We start from the raw sequence: 23,146 nt of genomic DNA, 5'->3' as shown, positions 1-23,146 counted from the left end.
GATAATAATAATAATAATGATGATAAAATCAGATACCCACCCTTGCAATAAGCCACTTGGCGCCAATTTTTCACTCCAAATTCATTTCCATAAATTCACTCTTTGGGAAAATTATTATTATCATTATTATAAGTATTATTATTATTGTTATTATTTTTATTATTATAAATATTATTATTATTATACAAACAACACGCACATATTATTATTATTATACACACAACACGCACACATACACAACAGACAAAATATACTGAGGCAGGGTCTCAAGTGTAAAATATAGTAAGGTAGGGTCTGAAGAGTTAAACGTTGTGAACCCGACATCAATTTTGGCCTTGCCCTTCCAGGACACATCTGCCGTAAGTTTTATAATTTGGGGGACACCAAATATCTCCAGGTATACGAATGTTTTCCTTTGTAATAAATACACACCTGCAAAGTATAAAATTGAAGGTAAGTTACTTTTTTTATTTGAAAGAACCTTGAAATCAGTCATAATTTTTACATGTATCAATATTACACCATAAAACATTTCCACCGAAAAATCCTCATGCAGCATACCGTCATTGTTTTTTTTTTACCTTAAAAAGAATGTTTGTGCCATATGATGATTTATGTTCCTATGCAAATTTCACATATCACTCGTCTTTTTTGTTTGTTCAGCTTTCTTATAAATATTTGTATTTATTTATTCATTATTATTAAACACACCCTTTCGTCCAAACCGGGGGGGGGCTTTGGACGAAAGGGCGCGTTCCAGTGAACGCGACGCGACGTGGCGCTCCCAACGCACCCTTTCGGCCAAACCGGGGGGGGGGGGGGCTTTGGACGAATCTTCGCGTTCGCGTTGACGCACCCTAACGCGACAGCACCCACCCTTTCGAAATAAGCCATTTTGCCTAACGTTAACAAAAAGGTTCTCACTTATGAATGAACGGTAATTCCTATTACAAAATAGACTAGAACTCTCAAAAGTGAATGGGGGGTGAATAGGCCGGATGTACCGCCCCCTCCCCCCCCCCCTTGGATCCACTTTTGTTTATCAGCTTCAAGAAATAAGGAAAATCAAGGTTTGAAGTTTGGAGCATACTGTATAATCTCAGTGAAACCTCCAAGCGATCCTTAAGACATTGGTGTCAAAGAATTTCTTGCATCCTGTCTTAATATGCAAGTTTACACTGTTAGAAAATTTATCCTTAAAATAAAAGAAGTTCCTGAAGCAGAGTCTCGAGAACACCTGTAATCTTACCAGATTGCGTATATCTTACAGGAAATTGGTATTTGGTGTATGGAACCTTACAAATTTCCTTTAATAAAACACCCTTTTTCCCATTTTAAATTAAACAGACCTGTTCTGTTGAATTGCAGAAAAATTCCTGTTTTATGAATTTACAGAATGATTCTGTTATTGCCTTTTGGCAAAATCTTCTCTTTTTTGCTGCAAAATCAGGGTTTTTTAACAGTGTACAACTTAATTTTTTTTAACAGCATGAAGAAGTCTTTCAGATAAGAATAATTTCACGTTTAACTTTCTGAAGACCAAATTATCATTTTTGTTTTTTACAGAGAACCTTTCCCAGCGCCTTAGAGTTGTTTTCGGTGCGGTATCTCACAAATAAAGCAGGCTTCCGTTCATGTACATTAAAACCCAGAACCTGGAAAAGGTAACTTTTGTGGTTACCCTTCGTAATTCCGAAGGTTCGTAATTCCGAAACACGTAAATTGCCTATACCTCGATGTTCGTTAATCCGAAAACGTAAAAGGGTTCGTTAATCTGAACATTTGTGGCGTTATTCCGAAGGTTCGATAATCCGAAAAAGAAAAAAAAGGTTCGATGTTCCGAAGGTTCGTTAATCCGAAAACGAAATATGGGTCGTTGTTCCAAAGGTTCGTTAGTCCGAAAACGATAAGGTTCGTTAATCATTTCGTTTTTAGACTAACGAACCTTCGGAATTACGAACCTCATTTCGTTTGCGGATTAACGAACCTTCGGAATTATGAACCTCACTTCGTTTTCGGACTAACGACCCTTCGGAATTACGAACCTCATTTCGTTTTCGGAATAACGAACCTTCGAAATTACGAACCTCGGAAATGCAAACCTTTGGAATAACGACCCTTCGGAATATCCGATCCTTTGGAATTACGAATGTATGCGACTTTTGTACCCTTCGCATCCGGAGGACCATATTGTAAAGCAAGCAAGATGTTGAAATAAAGTTGAGGAGTGACTTAATTACTCAGAATAGAATATAAAAGAGCATACTATGTGTCCTTGATAAAGCTGACCTTTCAATGTAACAGAGTAAGTGGTATTTTATATTTCAGACTATTGTCTTTTAAATCTACATGTATGCATGATGACAGACATTGTTTCCCCCAGGCTGTTTAGAGTAGCATATTTTACCCCGTTTTTGGTGTGTACCGAGAACGAAAATATCTGTCCGGTCACAATATGATATTGGAATCTATCATTTCCTATTACAAATTAGCTACCGCAATAAATCATACGTCTGTCGCCATAGCAACTTCCGCTCTGCTATGAATAATGTTAACCCCGTTCCGTTGCCGCGGAAAAGAAAATCGGTTCGGGAGAAATATATACACGACAAGCAAAAGAAGTGGTGTTGTCTCGGCCTCTTAGTCCTGATTATTTTAGAAATGACCTTTGGAGATCTGTACTTCAGTTCGGGAGAAAGCTGGAAATAATTCGCCCATTTCTGCCCAAATAGAATAAGAGTCTTCACTAATTAATTTACCGCCTTGGAGAATGGGTATGGTATCCGCAGTACTGCAGCCACCCCTCTTCCGGAGCTGTACGCGTGAAGAAGATCAGTTATGAAATGATATTAACCAAAAAGAGGTCATCTTATTAAAAGCGTTTTCCTTCCCCACTCCATATACATTTCATTACAATATTTGCCTTATTTCTACTGTATATCTTCAATTTGCCACCAATTTAATTTTTCAATGTTTCACATCGTCTTACATATACATATTTCCTGCATTGCTTGGCACATAAGGGGTTAAAAGATAGTAAACTAACACACAATTGCACACGCACATCCATCTTCATCCCACACACACACACGAACATACAAAATTATTGTCCAAAAAATTGCACGGTAGATAATGATACAACAAATCCAGTTCCTTAATATTTCACCCTCTCTTTTTCTCTCATTCACTTTCTCTGTACCCTTTTCAATCTTCAACTTCCTGAATTTTTCTTTCTCTTGTTATCCCTTAAGCTTATCTTCCCTCTTTTTTTCTATTCTGTATGTCTCCACCCCCCTCCCTCTCTCTCTATTTCTGTCACTCTATCTGCCTCTATCTCCCTTTGGTCCCTTCATCACCTTCTGTCCTACAAAGCACAGTCTATTGATCCCCTCCCCTTCTTCCCATATTTTTCCGCGCTTCGGGTAAACAAATTTCCATGTTGATGAAAACACTCTTGGTCGGTAACGAGCCGATAACGAAATTAGCCCATGTAGTGAAGGGGTAATTTGGCGGAAAGACATACTAAACGCTCCATTCCAGCGCATAGTGGTGAGCTCTTCTCTACCAAGTCAGCCGCGAAATATGATTTGAAGTTAGCGGGACTCTTTTTTAGCAACCGGCGCTGAGGGTAGGAAGTGTGGTGGCTGCGAGAAAGCTAATCGCAAATCGAATATGTCGATCGAGGTTTTACGAGTGAACAACGACTCTTGCCCTCGGGCGGCGGCCAACAAACTGGACACGAAATTACGAAAATGGGTCTATAGATGGCGCTGTATCCTTTTGTTTCCCGCATTTTAGGTAAAACGGTCTTCCCATTTGATCTTTTAATCTCCGTTTCCAGCCATATCTCAATTTTTCAGTGTGCGATTTGTGTATGGGATGGGTTTGACGATACCCTTGTTAAGCCGTGCCCATCCCACTAAGATCCACAGGAGGTAGATACATACATCCATTCATAAGTTTGTCATCCAATGGTAGCTACCATGATAATGATGATCAAGAGCCAATCAAATTCAAGGATTCCTTGCAAGTTTCCCCTCTGCATGGCAAAGTTACCTTAACGGTAAATTTAATGCAACGGGCTCTTGTTCAGCAATATAAACTGGGTTATTGGAAGAAGTGTTTGCACATGCCCACGTATTTTACTTGGCACTGAAATCGTGTGCATTATATGAATGTAGTCTTTGGTGTGTGCAAGGGTATGTGTATAAATGTTTGTGTGTGCATCTGAAAGAGGAAGGATGTGCGTGCGTGAGAGAGAAAGAGGGAGAGAGCAAGAAAGAAAAGGGGATGTAGAAAGAGAAAAGGACAGAGGAAGATTAAAAACAAAGAGGGGAAATATTATGGAAACGTGTATGATTATGAAAGAGGAAGGCATACCATGCTATCTAAGGGAGATATGAACATACATTACCCAAAAAGCAAAAGAAAGAGTATGGGAGAGATAGGGAGAAAGCGAGAGGAAAGAAGAGGATAGAGAGAGGGGAGAGATAAGGGAAGAGTCGAAGGGGCTCTGTAGGCCTATGGCCATGGAAGATAAAGGTATACCATGCTATCTCAATGAGATATGAACATACATAACCAAAGAAAGAGTATGGGACGGAGGGGGGGGGGGGAGATGAAGGAAGATAGTCGAGAGAGAGAGGGGGGGGGGAGAAAGTAGAAGAGTCTAAGGGTCTCTGTAGGCCTGTGGTTATACATACATACATAACAGGTACTTATATAGCGCTTTACTAAAAATATGACCAAAGCGCTTTGTGAAAGATAAAGGTATGCCATGCTATCTGAAGGAGATATGAACATACATAACCAAAGAAAGAGTATGGGAGAGAGAGAAGGAGAAAGAGAGACAGTGAGACTAAGGAATCGAGTATAGAGGGAGAGAGAGAGGGAGAGAGAGAGAAAGTGGAAGAGTCTAAAGTTCTAAACTGAAATTGCACTTAGAAACAATGTTGCGTTGTGCAGTATTATTAAGTTTATTTCATTTCACTTTACTTGTATTTGCAACATAAAACGCATATATCATTCAAACAAAACAATACCCAACAATAAAATAGAGATACGATCAATCAATTACGTATTATGAATTAATGTTCAAAGCAGATACGACCCCAGGAATACAAAATGCACACAAGACAACAGTCATAAAAAGGAGAATGGTAAAATTTAAGCTTTTACATTGCATTTGTCCCTTACACGTAACAAACATAAAGAAATCGTTACTACATCGTAGACCTAGTTTATACAATGTATAAGAACTAATATCATTCTGTCATGAAAACAGTTGACATATCAACATTAAATTGTAGTACAAATAATTTTAAAGATAATCATAATTTCTAGTAAATGTATTGACACGATATCTATATAGATCAAGAGAGATAGAAAGAGAGGAGGGAGTAAACAAGAAATTGCCACTTTCTCAAGTAGCAAATGAAACTGATTTGGCCCTCGAGTAAGATGGTTGTAATTTCTTTCACAAAATACTTCGTCGAGTTGTAAACATTTTAAAGCTACAAATTATGCATTTAAAAAAACAAAATCGTGTCTATAGTTTACAATATTTGTACAAAGTTACAAATAGTATGGAGCTTTCTACGGATATCGTGGAACATGCACATGTTTACGATCGAACCTCTACTACAAACCCTAGTTCAGAATACGGAGGCCAGTTCCCTGGGAATGATTTTCTTGCTTCTTTTCCTTTTTTATTTCATCTTTTGTTGACAGACAGACGGGTGCAGAATTATATTTGCCAAGAAAAAAGGGGGGGGGGTTCACTACAAAATGAGCATCATTTTTGGTCACGAGAAATATTACAAGCCAAAAAAAGGAAGAAAGGAAAAGAAACAAGTTCACTACAAAGATAAAGATTATTTTATTTCTCCATTCTTGCAAACCTTACAGAATTCCAGAGCTTGTTTACCTTTGGAGAATAACACACGCAGCATTGAACTATTTGGGGTGCTTTTCACCCAAATGTTCAGGACATTGACGGCACGTTTTGGGTAACTTCAGGGACTATTCGCCCAGTTGTCTGTAGTCATTTATTGCATTAAAAATATGCAAAATACTCCCACTTATCAGGGCCATGGATACAGGCCATTGGCTTTATTAAGGAAGGTCACAAAGCCAACATTGATCATTGAAGACAGCTAGCTTTAACTGCTGGTATTCAGAATCAGTCACACTGCTGCTGCATCATCCTTCTTCTTCTTTTGTCTTTTCCGCTTTTTCTGGAACTTGGTGAAAACTCTGACATCAAATCAAAAAAAGAAATACAAGTAAAATACAATGTGAATCATAAAAGAAAATTATTAACGTTTCGAGAATCGTGAAAGCTAAACCCTGATAATAACGCAACATTGTTAAAGTCAATACACATGGCAAGTTTGAATAACTTCCTGGCTCTTCTTATCATTATGATTTCATCAAATTCGGAATTAAGAGGAGCGTTTCATGAAATGGCATGTCGTTGTTTTACCTGACAGTTACCACGGTAACTCGGCTCCTCAGCCAATCACATTAAAGGAAGGTCATCAAATTTGACGAGTCGTTGGACAAAACTGTTGATGAAATACTCCCCTGAAAACATTGTCGCTGTGAACAGAATAAATACCTTACATCATCATATACAGTGGTGCTATGAAGTAAGTGAACTCCACCAGTAAATGCACTCCTTCATGCCGAGTGTTGGACGAAGACACTAATGCTACAAAGTCCGGCGAGCCCAGGGAAACAAACTATATAAAATGTAATATTCTATCACCCGACTTAAGAATTAAATATCGAAAAGATGACAGAATTTGAACACTTTTGAAATATGATTATTTTCTGGTGGGTTCAGTAACCTATAGCACCAAATGTAAAACCACAAGCACATCGAACGTAGAAGTTTTCGTCAAAAGCAACTTACATCTTTCCCATGTAGCCAATCGCCCCTAGGGCTGCAACCGATCCCACCCCGAGAGCACTGCTTTCACCAGCGGCAGCACCTCTTTCCCTCGCCATGTTCTGTGGCGCCTGCATCGGTGGTCCCCACTGCGCGCCTCCCTGTGCCCATGGAGGGACCTGTTCTATTCTTACAAGAAAATATACAGATCATATGGCATCGAGATACACAAGATACATGACACATAGATAGTCCAGTCAAGTTCCAAATAAGAGCGGCACATCTCCGCATGCCAATAGACTGCGAGTACCCTCAGCCCTATGCAAATATTACTTACATCGTTTATTACTTGATTACCTCCTAATGCTTAAAATGCCGCAATACCTCATTTGCTTACTATAATAATAATGAAATAACGAAACAAATGAAAATAAAAGTTTTTTTTTCAACAACTACTGGTATTAAAACGGTCACTTTATGCAATGTTCTACTCCCATCGAAGTCTGTTCCAGCAGCTGGTTTATGTCAGGTTCGGTGCCGTGGCCAGATAAAAAAATGGGTCGGCACTTTACACCAGCACCATTTCAAGTTTGGTGTTGTAGTCATGGTAAAATAGATCAAACACCAACACCAGGCTGGCTTTAAGTTCGATGTTGTGACCGGTGTAATATTCGGGTGACGACCAACAAAAGCTCTATTTCTAAATAAAAGTGAAATTACCTGCGCCCTTTTGCTCTTCTTTAGGCTCCTCCTTCTCTTCTTTCACTTCTTCCTCTTGTAGTTCGCCACATCCATCTGCTTCACAAGGTACGGATTGAGAAGACTTGCCAGGACATGCCTCACGGAACTCTGAGACAGAATTTAAACATGTAAAAGATGAAAATAAATTCAGCAAAACAAACGCATATTTACTGGTGGTCAATGCGAGTGATGAATATAACTAAAGGCGTAGTACAAGAAAGGCGAACCGACTTAGTCTTTCTTAATTCACGCCTAGAAACCCGTCTCCAAACAAAATGATGTCTGTCATTCGCAATAGCTAATAGATTTTTGTTGGTCTTGGGACGTTTTGCAGGTGTCACTTTATGGCGCAGTTTTCGCAGCGGTCGAAAAATGTGCATGCACCGCATTACTGATGCAGCCACTACGCAGAATCTTTCTGGACCATTGGAAATCTATTGCCAAAAGCCCTTCATCACAAAGCAGCCTTTGTCGAAAAATCAGTGAATGAAAACTGCAATGTCGTCTTGGACAAATGACAGATTTCGCAAATTTTCGTCGGCTCAGAATTTCACGACAACCTCCTGTCTCGGGTCACCAATTTTCGACAATGACCTCTAAGCCATTCATTGTGATTTGACGAGCATTTTCAATAGATTCTAAACTTTTCTGAACGCGTCTGCGTAGTGGCTGAGAAAACTCGGTTAGTTGTTCTCAACTACTAAAAAGAAAAGAAGAACACTGGAGATCACTGTAAATAAGAAAGACGCCAGGTAGTCTGTCAAGTTTATCGCTGTTAATGCTCATATCAAATGCTTAAACCTACTCGTGTTCTTCTTATTTCCTACCACCCCCTCTCTCTTTCTCTCTTTACTTTACGCCCCTTTTATGGAAAATGAGAAAAAGTGAATTTTAGCTACCTTCATCAGTAATGCTGTAAGGACATTCACGATACCTGTAGCAGAAATCGACGTCCTGTTCGCATTTCGTCCAGTAAGTCCACGATCCCCATGAAAGAAACCCTGATAAAAAAAAAAGTTAGCATTATGTACAATTACCATAAAGACGACAGAGCTATAAATATCCGAACCGTATCTTTTTTTAATGAAACATTGATTGGATATATGAAATGTCCCTTAGCGCCTACGGTAAGTCATTGTAAAAGTGGCCAAAAAATGATTCAATGTTTATCCTCAAAAGCGTCAGAATAATAAAAAATGTACTTAGTGCTGCAAACAATGATATCATCCAAAAGAAAAGTCTAATTTTGCAATAAAAAAAATGTCAAATAGCAAATTTGCAATTACAGTTTAAAGCTTACCGAGATCATTCCTTCGAAAAAACCCGTTATATAAATTGCACATGTGTCATCATAACAAGTCTTTAGGAAACATGACATAGGTGATTCATTAAAAGCATTCGCATAAACCACTGGCTGATCTAAGGGGGGGGGGGCACAGCCGCCCTGCGCAACCCAATCTCCCCCTCCTTTGAGAAGCAAAATAAAACTTTGTAATGTAAAAAATGCCGTTAAAACAGAAGTGTTTGAAAGTGAAAATTCTTTTTCTTTTTTTTTTTGGCTTGTCAAATTTTCCTTGGAAAAATGCCCCCCTTTTTGAAAAACCTGAATCCGCCCCTGGCATAAACCATGATCTTCCTTTGACCTGCTTCTTTGTCACAGTGTTTCAAGTTGCAATCCTCGATCTCTTCTGAACTTCCTACACAAGCACCGATGCTGCTGAGACAGACCCTTCCTCGACCGAAACCGACATCGCATGTAGTTGAACAGTCGGCCCAGAATTCCATGCGCCCCAATCTAGATCACCAAACAAAACAATCATAAAGAAAGATTATGTTCCAGAATGATGTCCACTACCAAAAAGCATTGGTTTTCGAAAGACATAGAATGAAATCGAATCATAGAAAGCTGATGACAAAGCTCTTTTATTGGTACAAATTCAATAATTCAAGATGCTGTGGAGAAACTACACAAGTGCCACTTTTTTGGTTTTAAAGTATTTGCGTGATATTTTGTGGTACGTTTTGGAATATATTTGACTGTAACTACGAATTCTTCATTTATGCAATGTGTAACTGTTCGAACTTTAAACGAAAGAATACAATGTCCTGAAAAGGTATTTAAGCGAACGTTATAGTAACACCTATCATGTCTAGGTTTTTATTCCATTTTCAATTATCAATTTCAATTTAGTCCACTGTGAGATACCACATAATATAACATAATTCATGAATCATCAAAAAATGGATGAGCTGCATTTGACAGCCGTAGCTTGCGGCAGGGGCTATGAACACATCCCGCCCTTTCTCAAGGGCAAGAGAAACAAACAAATACATACCTCCTGCGGCATTGTCTGTCTGGCGACAATGGTCCGTGCTAAACTGTTTATATGTACCCTTAGCCATCGTTTATCTGTAATTATAATTATAGTAAAATTTCAGCTGCATTACATCAATTATTTTTTTATTTTAGTACGATTGTCCAATTTTTTAATTATTTCAAATTTAGACGATTTCCAGAACGACGTAAACATGAAACCAATAGGGAAAATGTGCTCGAAAGCTGCGTTTACTGCATGAATCCACACCCAGCTCTTTTTTATCAACCCCCTTTCACAAATAGCGAGAATGCAAACATCCACAAACGCTTGTTAGGGCCCTTTGTCAACGATAGTCATCTTTAGTGTTGGGGCCTATTTAAACATTCATGGTATCAGAAGAATTAGTTGCTTATATCTTTTAGAAAAGAAATATTCTGTAAACAAGCAATCGTGAATAATCTTCAATTAAAGCACGCGAGCGGGAACTGAGAAGGAAAAGGTGCATGGTATATATAGTTCCAATAAACTATGCGTGAAAAAATGTGATCAAAGCGAACAATGTGATACCCGATATTGAGCAGCTCATGATGTTACAGTCTGCGTAAACGATGGCCCTTCCCTCGCACGGCTTGCCGAAAGCTTCCGGGTCATCAGAATCGTATTCACAGTTTCGCGCCTGGATGTAGTGTCCCCCGCCACAGTTATAGGAGCAGTCTGTAACCTTTATCCACTCGCCCCATTCACCTGTTGTGAAAAGAAATGAGACACAGATTCATATCGTTTCATATATAGTTTTCATAACCCATATGCCCGTATTCTGAACTCGGGTTTAGCCAAGACCGTGGTCTCACTCTGGACCAAAATTATGGAAAGACTTCAGAATACGGGCAATAGAGTCACACAAAATAGTATCTTAAAGACTGTATATTTTTCCAGCGTTTCCTAAGGTAGGAACAGGAGTACAAATCATAAATATTATCAGAATTTTTTTTTTGCCTTCTGGAGGCTAATCATCACCGACTTATCTTTCCTTTTATTTTCTGATTTTTGTTAATTTTCTCTTAAAAAAGAGTCCCGTTTAAAAAAGTTAGTACCATGATAACTTTGCCATCCAACAGTAACTACCATAGCAACGATGCTAAACAGAAAATCAAAATGAAGTATTCCATTCAAGGAACCATTGGGTGGCAAAGTACCACATAGATAGTTAATTTTAGGCCGGGGTCTGGAAGTAAACCATTAACTGCTTGAATAGGTTCCAAGAACCTCAACTTAAGAAATAATCGAGTAAAACCTGGGCTCCGTAACACAAAGATTAGCGATCAATCGCTAAATGAACTGACCAATCACTATCAATGTTACACGCGCATTAGGTTTGAAATACTGACCAGGGACCAATCAGTGCGGTTCTTTCGTATTTGCAATTCATCGCAAACCTTTGTGTTACGGAGCCCAGATTTGATTCGAGATGATAGTGACCCCCACCGAGATGCGATAAGCTGAGAATATGTTCTTACCGTCGACTTTGCAAACGGGTCCGTTGCAGACTGCATGCTCTTCATCGGTTCCAGGCCCGCAGAAGACCGCGTCTTTATGGTCACAGTCCCGCTTACGAATTCGGGTACCATCATAGCCACACGATACTGAGCATTTGCTCCAAGGTTGCCACATCGTCCACGAAGGCATCGCTGAGTTCGGTGATGATGTCGCAGTTATCAATTGAAGGTGATCATTGACCATGCACAGGACGTAAAAAGAACATATTCATATTCTGACTTTGCTTCAACTCCATATTCATCAGTTCAGAGCATTCAAAATGTAGCCAGAAAAGTTTCTTTTTGGAAAGCGATTCTGACACAAAAAGTAGATCATCCTAGACTTTTACTCTTGATGCTGTATCTTAAAATTTTACGATAAATATCTATCAATGGCAATTTTCATTGGAAGAAAGTATTCACAGATAATATTCCTCTGAATTTAGCAACCTAGAACTTTTGAAAATATTTTTTTTTAACTCACTCACACTGTTGCATCACCCTCTTCGCTTGCGTAGAGACCTTTCAGGGAATATTCCTCCGCGATACTCATTTACTATATCGAAGTCGAGTGCACAGTGTGGATGGATATCTTTCTAAAGAGGTAGGTTGTGTTCATACATAATGACAACCCAATTCAATTTAGGGTTTACTTCATCCTAAGATCTGTTTAACGGAGTGTTCCTAGACAGGGGCGGAAATCTCTCCCAAAGGTAGGGGGACGAGGGGCTGGAAATTTGACCAGCGAAAAAGGGGGAAAAAAATGGTTATTACCCCAAATTTAAGGTCATTTCGACAAAAATAAATTTGACAAGCAAAAAAAAAGTTATCATCCATGAATAATGTTTTATTTCGATTTTGAATGATGTATTTATTACCATCATAAAAAAACTCAAAATAGTAGGGGGACATTTGATATTGTGTCCCCCCTCCCCCCCCCCTGGAATTTCCGCCCACGTTCCTAGATACAATTAAGGTAAACAGTACACTAACGTTCATTACACGTGTCCCCTCGCCATTCCTCAGTGCATATACAGGTTGCTTCGAGCTGTGACCTGGAAGCCTGGCATTCTCCACCGTTCAAACACACCACGTTGTCGCAAACCTGGTTCTTTCGCTTGCAGTCTCGACCTTCCTGGGCAGGGTCGTCTAAAACAAAACATATGTAGATAGGTATCGACTAAAATAATTTAAACATGCTATGTGGATGGTGTTTATCAAAGTCGAGTTGTAGGATTTACCCCACTTTCTAAAAACCAGGATTTATGAATTTTGGAGCAAAACAATGTGGCAGAAATGTTTTCTATAAACGTAATCATATTTTTAAAATAACTCAAAATATTAAAGGATGTTTATTCAAAATCTGAACGGATTATTGTATCATGAGGTAGGATGCACTCAGCTTTCAAAGTAACCTTTTTCAACACCAAAAAAACTCAAAATAATGAGACAGGAATGTTTTCTATTATCGTAATTAAGGGGGGTGGGTTCTCAGACTATGGCTCTGTTCTAAATGAAGGTTGATCGCTTCTGATTTTCAAAAGATTGTCGGAGGGTGTAGTTCCTTCCTAGAAAAAAAATACAATGGCGTATTTAGACAGGTCAATCTAGCGAGGTGATTACAGGCTCTAGGTACCAGCGATATTCTTAACTTATAGGCCCAATGGATCCTATTTTCCCAAACCACCATTATTCATTCGTTGATATGCCAAGATCATGAGAGGTAAGACGGGCTGGTAATGTGTCATCGCTGAAGTTAATCAAAAATTGTAGACCCTAGCACGCTGCCCTGAAGTACACCATTCTTCACGTTCTCTGTTATCTCTTTTTTTTGTTCTTCTACTGTGCTAATCCGTTTCACTGCAATTACAAATTCACTTTAAAATATCGAACCTATATGCATGGACCCCAAATCAATTTCCTCGTTTTCATTTCCAGTATAAAACCACAAAGGCACTAAATGGATAACCAGTTTGTCATGTTTCTTTGCATAAATGAGCTTCCTTGATAGATTACATGTTACTAACATCCCCAAAAAAAGATACACTAAACTCGGGCAAAGAAAAGAATTCTTAATTAAAAATGCGAGGAAAATATTGAAAAGATCAATCGAGCGCGTCAAATAAACACTATAAAGTCCCCCAAATTTCTGATTTGATGAGCCAAAAGTTGTAATTCATTTCTTGAGTTGCATTTTGATTGCAACTCTCTTTCAGCGACAGGTTCCTTGTCTCACCTCCCCATCCTTCCATGCACTTGCACGTCCAGGTCCTCTGTCCTGCGTGCGCCGTACAGATTCCGTACTGACCGCAGGGGTTGTCGTAATCGACGCAAGCGTCGTAGGGCACCTCGCAACGGGGTCCCATCCACTTCCGGTTGCAAACGCATTCGTGTTTGAACCCTTCTTTCTCCTATTCTCGCGATATGATAGTTTTGAGAAATTATAAAATAAAACAGAGGAGAATATCATTGAATGTATGATACAGTCAGCAATTTTTGGTTAATATTAACCGTCTGTTTTCTATATTAATGAAAAAAAAATGAAATATCCATATGTCTGGCGAATGTGTATCAGCATGGACCTGTACTACAACCGGGTATCCACTTTGCATCGCAGTTCATGTAGTTTTAACGTATTACAGTTAATGATTTTGAGATGCAGTTATCGGGATCAACTTCAATGTCACCCCTACCCCAACCCCCCCCCAAAAAAAAAATAATAATAATAATAATAATGACAAAAAATGAATAGATTTAAAGTATAACGTGCACCGTATCATTTTGGAATTAGTAATTAAACACACAGTGTCAAAACAATCCCGGTTAAGATATTAAAAGGCGTTTGGAACTGTTCCAATAGGCTCTTGAGTGGGATTATTCCTACAAGTGTGATTGTATGCGCTAGTCTGATGCGAAGAACAGAAATGTCAGCCAGTCATTTGATTTATTCACCAACAAAATAACACAATTATCCTTCACTAAAAGAAGTTATACATGTAAGATATACTTACCACACACTCGATCGTATTAGTCTTGGAACACTGTTCTTTTGCTGTTCCGCACACATCTATATCTGTTCAATAAGGATAATGACAATGATGGTTCTTATATGATAATGATTATATTGATGACAATAAATGATGGCGATGAGGATGATGATGCCATTAGTCTGCCTTCCCCCCCCATATTCTCATCCTCCCCTTTCTTCACGCTAATACAACTACCATTACTACTACTACTACTACTACTACTACTACTACTACTACTACTACTACTACTACTACTACAAACTACTACTACTACTACTACTACTACTACTACTACTACTACTACTACTACTACTACTACTACTACTACTATTACTACTAATACTAATTCTACTACTACTATTACTTCAACTACAACTGATATTACTGCAACAACCACTACTTTGTACTACTACTACTACTACTCCTACTCCTATTACTACTACTACTACTACTTCTACTACTACTACTACTACTACTACTACTACTACTACTTCTACTACTACTACTACTTCTACTTACCATCACATCTTCTCGCCTTTGAATTATAATTCCATCCAGGATTACAATGACACGTGTATGACTTTGAAACATCGGTTCCAGTCTCAGAACATCGACTCATATGAGGGCCATTACATGGATTGCTAGAACAAGGCTCTAGAAAAAAAAAGGTGAAACCTGCTACATTATTCACGAATGAAGATGGTACTTGACAGTCTCGAAGAAATGTGAAGTGATCTCCGTGTAGGCCTACACATGCATATTTAAAAAGAAACTCGAAAGCGAAAGACGGAAGAGATTTTTTTATTTAACGGTCAGTACTAGTGCACCTGCCGAAAGAGGGCTGTTCCTGACGCTTTGAATTAGACTACAAATCTTAGACTTGAATTTGTTTTTCAGTCTTGCCTCAATTCTATTTTTGTAAGCATAGGCGAGACTCGAACGTACGCAGTGGCGTAATGAGCCAAAAATATGGCGAATCGCATGAAATTACTAACTAGTTGCGAGGGAGCGAAGCCAGTGAACCTGAACTCGACTGCAGGACTGCCCATTTCTGAATACTGCTTACTGACTAGGCTTCACCGATCGAGATGATCGATGGATCAGAAATTATGCTCTACCCTAAAGTTTCGTATCGCTGTGAAAATTCATGAGGCGCAGTCTGACTAAATAAACACTATTAAATCGTCACTCCCATAGACTTATTCATGAAAAAGATGCGGCTACAAAATACTGCCCTCTCGCTACGGTACACAAGTACCGACGGGGCTAAAAATCGCTGAGAGGGAATTGTTTCTTCTTTACCACCAACACCAATACCGACACGGATGACATAGGATTTATGGCATGGCTTACTTGGGCAGTTGTCCCTTTTGGCATGCGGATCATCAGTATTCCTTAAACAGTTGATGTAGGCCATAGTCGCACTCTGAAAAATAAGATTTTTTGTTTATTATAATAAATTATTTTAGGTAGACCAAATATACATGTAAATAACTGGACTAGCCTTATGGGACATTTACCCACGGTCCTAGACCGTCTTTAAAATAATTTAAACGTCAATACGACATTTTCGTGAACATTGGATAGGGTGGTTGAATCGTAGTCCTACTTCAATAAAGATAAAGAAATATTCATATGGAGTGTCAATTAAGTTTTGTTAACTCAAACAGAGCAAAAGTAAGAAATAGAGAGAGATAGAGGGAGAAAGAAAGAGGGGAGAGAGGATGGGGGGGGGGCAATTTCTTATCAAAGGCAATTGATTAACTGATGGGGGAGGATGACTTCGTTTTGATTTTTCAATGAAAACAAAATATTGGCTCATCGGACACGACACGGAGCACTCTTGTAATCGATCAGTTTTCTTTCAGTTGTTATCCTTCCTCTTTTTTTTCCCTTTTTTATCACAAAAAATGTCAGGGTAATAAACCCTTGACGCCCTTTTCCTCGCACCACTGATTCCAATAATTGTTTCGAATTAAGCGGGGGGGGGGGGGGCTAGTTTTGAATTGCCAGCCCATCTATGGTGTAGTACATCAGTGGAATCGTTAAAAAACATCGATTTTTCTTGTAGTGTAAAATTGGAGATATATTACGTAAAGCGAATAATGATTTTATTAAGCGTTATTATTTTTATTATTACTACTATTATTACTAACATCATCTTTATCATATTCATTATTATACTATTGTTATTCTTTCATTATTATTATTATTAGTAGTAGTAGTAGTAGTATTATAATTATTATTATTATTATTATTATCATTATTACTATTCTTACTGCGAACTCGTAGGTGAAGCCCTCTTCGTGGTGGTCCACATGGATCTCGTAGACCTCCTCCCATTTACACCATTTCCGCCATCGTTCTTCCCGAGGATGCCTTCGAATTTCCGTCCTCTCTTGTACACGCACATCTCCCAAACCTCTACGTACTGGGAGAAAAAAGAGGGGCGCCTTCTTTTAAAAAAAATTCACATTTTCAGTTGTATTCGTGTTTTTTTATTATTTTTTTTAACAAGTACACACCTCGTTACCAATAATGCATATAGCATTTCCATTTATTTGAAAGCAAGATGAAAGAGCATTGTAGATTAATTGCTTTGCTCACGGGCATAGGTGCCGCGACCAGGGATCGAACCCCGGACTTTCCATGTACAGCCAGGCGCCTACGGCCACCACGGCCACACCTCACGTGTTCTTGATACTGAGTTTCGGCAAAACACTCCGCATACGCTTTCCCGAGCGTTGAGAACCTATTGCCCAGAGTCATCTATGACAAAGAAGCACTTGTCGAAAATCAGTGAATCAAAACAGCAGTGTCGTCCTGGGGAGCGTTTTATCAATATTTTCATCCGACAAGTTGTCAGATCTGACATCTTTCCATAATTTTGATTGGCTGAGAGGCACTGTTCCTATGGTAACTGTCGGATAAAATGGGACTTGTCGGATAAAACGTCTGACAATCCTTTCATGAAACGCTCCCCAGAGCCGGCCCCAAAGAAACGTTGTTAGCCTAGCAAAGCGCTAACAGTAAGTCCGTCCACATCTTTCGGATTGTGAAGTCAACGCATTCTTTTCAAATACGGATTCTCAATCGGTGTCCAGTTTGGACTGGTAATGGTCATTAATTAGTCTTCTAACTTCTTATACCAATAAAAAAAACTTCCCATAAAACTTTATTGACTAAAAAAAAGATTGTTCAAATTAACCAATGTATTGGTGAATTGTCCGTCTTACAAAAATGGTCAAACTCGTCCAATTACATATTTTTTTGTAGATTTTGACCCTTTTACCAGTCGGGCACCTCTTCACAACAGGGGGCGTTTTTATAAAGGACTTGCAACAGGGCCCGCAGCCAATAAAAATCAAGGTCACCATGGTAGTTGCCATAATGGCAGTTACAACAGTTGTAATTTTTGTATATGATTTACATCAAATATTGATAAATTCAAGAATACCTACTGAAGGAAACCACTCTGTTCTCTCTGGAAATCTGTATCTGTAAATAAATAAGTAAAAAAAAATGAGTATATATAATATGAGTAAAACTTGTTGTAGTAACAAATGTGTTATAACAGTTGAAAGGTACTAAAATTCTTCAATCTTATTGGCTGACCGTAAATTTGTCATATCAAATTTGCATTAATTTTATAATGAGTCTTTGTGAAACTGCGCGTCTCTCCACTAATCGAAATAAAGACAACTTGTCAGACGAGAACTCTTGATGAAACCATGCTGGAAAAAACACAGTGGCCCGTATTCTGAAGGGAGATTTAACTTTAACTCGGGTTTAAAGTTGTGGTTAAGTATGGACAGCCAACAAAAATCACTAACAGTAGAGATATCATATTTCAGCTCATTTGGGCCAAAATCATTCATAATTGTCTAAGAAGTATAAATAGATGATTGGCTTCACACATGAAGAATCAGCAAAGAGCACAGTAAACATATATAAGAAACATACAACTTCATACAAATGTTGACACTTATATCTTTATTCATTTATTTCGTTTTGTTTATCCACGGTAACCCCATCAGTTGACCAAGCACTGTTTTCTTGGGGGTGGGGGCTGCATACAAGTAACAAATACATAATATAATGAAAGCAAACAATGAAAAAGTATTAAACAAGGAAGAAAACATGTTCGAAGAGACAAGCAACCTGCTGGACATACACACAGACATACTGAAATACATGCGTGTATGTAGAACAAAAGTCAACATATACATGTATATTGTGAATATGCAAATCCATATAAGTATATATTCCCTGTGATCATATGTTTATTGATTAATTTTGTGTTTACGTTTGCATTTATGGTATTTCCACCTTTCTTCAATCGAAATCCATTTTAGTCTATGGAGCACTAGTACTTGTTCAATGGGCGTAGAAAAATCAACTTTTAGAATTAGACGGTCATTTAGTTAACAACAGACAAAATAGGGGGGGTGGGCGTTGCGTTATATGTTTCACAATCTTATGATTATGTAGTTCGAGACGAGCTTAACAGCATGACTGATACAATTGAATCTCTTTTTATTGAAATTACTATCCCCAACAGCAAAAAACATTATCATAGGTTTTATATACAGGCCTCCGAGTTCGAACATCAAATCATTTCTAGATCATCTCTCTGACTTGGTTAAAAATCCAATTTTTGATAGTAAAAATTGCTTTATAATGGGCGATTTTAATATTGATTTATTAAAACAAAATAATGTTACACAAGATTTTTTGGAAATATTTCTATCCGCTTCTTACTTACCTTTAATATCTAAACCAACACGCATAGTCAATGAATCCGCTTCTCTTATTGATAATATTTTCTGTAATGTTCTTCTCCCCCCACCCGATTCCTTCATATTACTCTCTGATATCACAGATCACTTCCCTGTTTCGACTAATTTCTCTTTAAAAGTCAGATTCAATAACAATAGCCGTCCACTAAAACGAAGAATAACACACGAAAATATAGTCGTCTGGGTGCTAGTTTTGACGATGCTAATTGTCGTGTTTTTTATAGTAATGACGTTAACTTGTCCTTTGAAAATTTTATGAATATTTTTAATCTACACTTTGACACTTATATGCCGAAACTTAGAGATAAGCCATCTAACTACAATAAAAATCACGAAGCTTCCATGGATTTCTAAATCGCTCTTGCGTTCGATAAATAGAGAAAAATAACTTATATTATAAATACAAAATGAAACGGTCTGAGCAATCCAAACTTAAATATACTTGTTATAAAAATACACTGACAAAGATTATACGTTTAGAAAAGAAAAGATATTTTACTAATCAGTTACAACTTTACAAGCGTGATATGCAAAATACATGGAAAATTTTAAAACAAGCAATGAATATATCAAATAATAAATCCAATATTACAAAAATTAGATCTGGCGATGTCATTTTTGAAGATTCTCGCCAAATTTGTAATATCTGAATAATCACTTTTCTGCATGAAAATAGCAAAAGTCATTCTTTGTTTGAAAAAGCATGGTACAAATTAGATGTTAATAATTACCACAATTTTTTCTTTATAATCTACATTGTAAATAACTAGAAAATATTATTTAAAAAACAACTATTAATTTTCTCAAATCAAATAATATACTTTCAAATTCCCAATTTGGATTTAGGGAAAAGCATAGCACTACACATGCATTATTGAGTTTCATTGAAAAAGCGGCACATTCAATCGATAAATCTTCTCATTTAATTGGTTTGTTCCTGGACTTCGCCAAGGCCTTCGACACCATTAATCATGATATTTTACTAAACAAATTACATCACTATGGAGTGCGTGGGAAGCCTTGGAGTGGTTCAGGAGCTACCTCTTGAATAGGAAGCAATATGTCTTTTTAAACGGATGCAATTCTCAAATGAAAAAAAATAATTGTGGAGTTCCGCAGGGTAGTCTTTTAGGCCCGATTTTGTTTATAGTTTATATTAATGATTTTTGTAGATCATCAGATGTTCTTTCTTTCATTCTCTTTGCGGACGACTCTAACTTATTTTTTTCACATGAAAATCCTCTTCATCTTTCTAATACAATCAACTCTGAACTAAAAAATGTCACCCAATGGATAAGAGCAAATAACTTGTCAATAATTTTACAAAAAACAAAATATATGTTGTTTAGCAACTCTATTAATACACTTCCTGTTGATATTATTTTGGACGGAACTCCCTTGGAAAATGTATCCCATATTAAGTTTCTTGGAATAACAGTCGATAAGCTCTCATGGAAATTCCACATAGATAACATATGTAAAACTATTTCACGCAACATTGGTATAATTAACAAGCTTAAATTTTGTTTACCATTATCGTCCCTGCTTACATTATATTCATCCCTATATTACCTTATTTAAATTATGGAATTTTAGCGTGGGGCAACACACATCAAACACTCTTAGACAAATTACTCCTATTACAAAAGAAGTCTCTTCGTGTCATATGTCACAAAGCATATTTGTCTCATACTGACCCATTATTTTTGGAACATAAAATATTGAAAATTAAAGACTTGTATTTGTTCAATCTCGGTCAGTTTATGTACAATTATAACAATAACAACCTCCCAAATGTATTTCATTCAATGTTTCCAAAAAATCAATCCATTCATAACTATCCAACAAGGCGATTGGGTGAATTCCATTTACCACTTCTAAGAACTTTGCTGGCTCAGAACACATTTATATGAGGGACCGAAGTTATGGAACTCACTTCATAATGATATAAGAACTGCAAAATCTTTGAACTCTTTTAAGACTAAATTCAAATTATATCTATTAAAATCTTATAATGTATCCTCAAATTAAATCTTATTCATCATCTCTGTCAAGAGGTTAGTCATCATTTTTTACTATAAAGACTATAACTAAAACATAAATCTGACACAAGTCCTTCCAAATTGTGCTCGGTTTTTAACCTCATATATTATTTGTGTCTATCCTCTCATCTTTTTTCTCTTTCCTGTCCGCTTATCCGCCTTCCTACCGCTTATTTATTTACGGCATCAATCACATTTTTCGCGCATTTTATTCTTTCCAGGTCATTTTATATATTTTTTTCTCCTTTTATACACATTGAATCCAGTTTGCTTGAGTCCACGATGGCATGTGTTCTACCTACGTTTAGCAGCACCCATCCATCTTCTCAGGGCATTCTCCCCTTTCTCTTTTCTTTTTTTTTTGGGGGGGGGGTGGAAAGGGTGGATATATTTTAGGACGGGTTGTTTTGTCCTATACAAACTATATTTTTTGATATCTTCGTATTTTATATTTTGTGAGTATTATTTCTCTCTCATTTATTTTTTTTCTCATTTGATTACATATGTCTGTATTTGTACTCTGTTATTGGTTTTGTTATCTATTTTTGAGGGGCCCACATTGTACAAGCATTGCTTTTTAGTGGGTCCCTCCATTTCCATCTTAATTTAATTTCTATTGAAAAATAGTATACTTATTTAAAACCTCCAATGTGTTGCCCAAATCGTGTAAGTTTTTTTTTCACAACATATGTATTATTATTTTTGTTTCTTTGCAATGGATACAAATACTTATTTTTATATATATGGTATACAATTTGTTTTTGTTTGATGGAAGTGAAATAAATAAAATTGAAATTGAAATTTTCTCATGCTTATTAAGTCATTCTTATAATACTGTGCACACATGCTCGAATAATTGATACAGTAATCAAAGTACGGGAATATATACACACTTGGCTTCACATAATTTTAACTAAGAGATATAGGCCATGGTCCAAGTTAAGCATCAGACTTCGGGCCAGTGTGTTCATAAAATGGCCTATGTGAAAACATTATTCACACTGTTAAAATGCTCAAAGTGTAAGTCTTATGTTCACACTGCGGACGCTTTGGCAGTGTGACTGTTCACAGCGTGATTTTTTTTTTTTTTATTTATTGATATATTCATATTCCACAATCATCGAAGTACATTTCGTAATAAATCATGTTTACAATGAAAAAATGCATAACATATGTAGGATTGAAACGTAGCAATGAAATGAAAAAAGTGGAGGGGCCTACTAAAAAGCAGAGCTTGTAAAAAGTAGACCCCCTATCAAAACTTTATACAAGGGTAATATGACACAAATAGAGTAAAATAATCAGCAAAATTCTATAAAATTATATAGATATAAACACTGTAACACAAATGTATATACACTATATACAAAACTAAATATTGACTTTAAAATAATCAATACTACCGGGGATAAGTATGAAGTTCACAAATATTTGATCGAAGCAATAAGAATTCAGAAGAAATTTTTTGATGAGAAACATGGTCGACTATGTGTTTCACAATGTTGAAATGCACAAATTTAACAGTGTGAAGGTGATTTCACATTGTGTTCCACACTGTGAACACACTGTGGAACACTGCGCCCTTTTCCGGTAGGGAATGCTGGGATATGCCATAAACTATAAACGATAAACTGTCGAACATACATATTGGCCTATTGGAAACTTACCTGAAATTTTTAAATTTGGCTGTGTTCAAATCTTTTATTGGAATGGGCCCTTTATTGGGTTCATGTCTTACTCTGTAGAAGATGAGAATAACATGACAAAAATAATTACTCTTGTTTTATCAT

General features: G+C 37.2%; 1 pseudogene; it reads right to left on the bottom strand.

Moving 5' to 3' along the window:
* Positions 1-5,766: 5,766 nt before the first annotated feature.
* Positions 5,767-23,097, bottom strand: LOC121406284 (annotated as a pseudogene).
* Between the last annotated feature and the right edge of the window lie 49 nt (positions 23,098-23,146).

The sequence above is a fragment of the Lytechinus variegatus genome, chromosome 19, assembly GCF_018143015.1.
Source record: "Lytechinus variegatus isolate NC3 chromosome 19, Lvar_3.0, whole genome shotgun sequence".
NCBI lineage: Eukaryota > Metazoa > Echinodermata > Echinoidea > Temnopleuroida > Toxopneustidae > Lytechinus > Lytechinus variegatus.
Note: the sequence above shows the minus strand (reverse complement) of the source record. Positions and strands in the feature narration are given on the sequence as shown.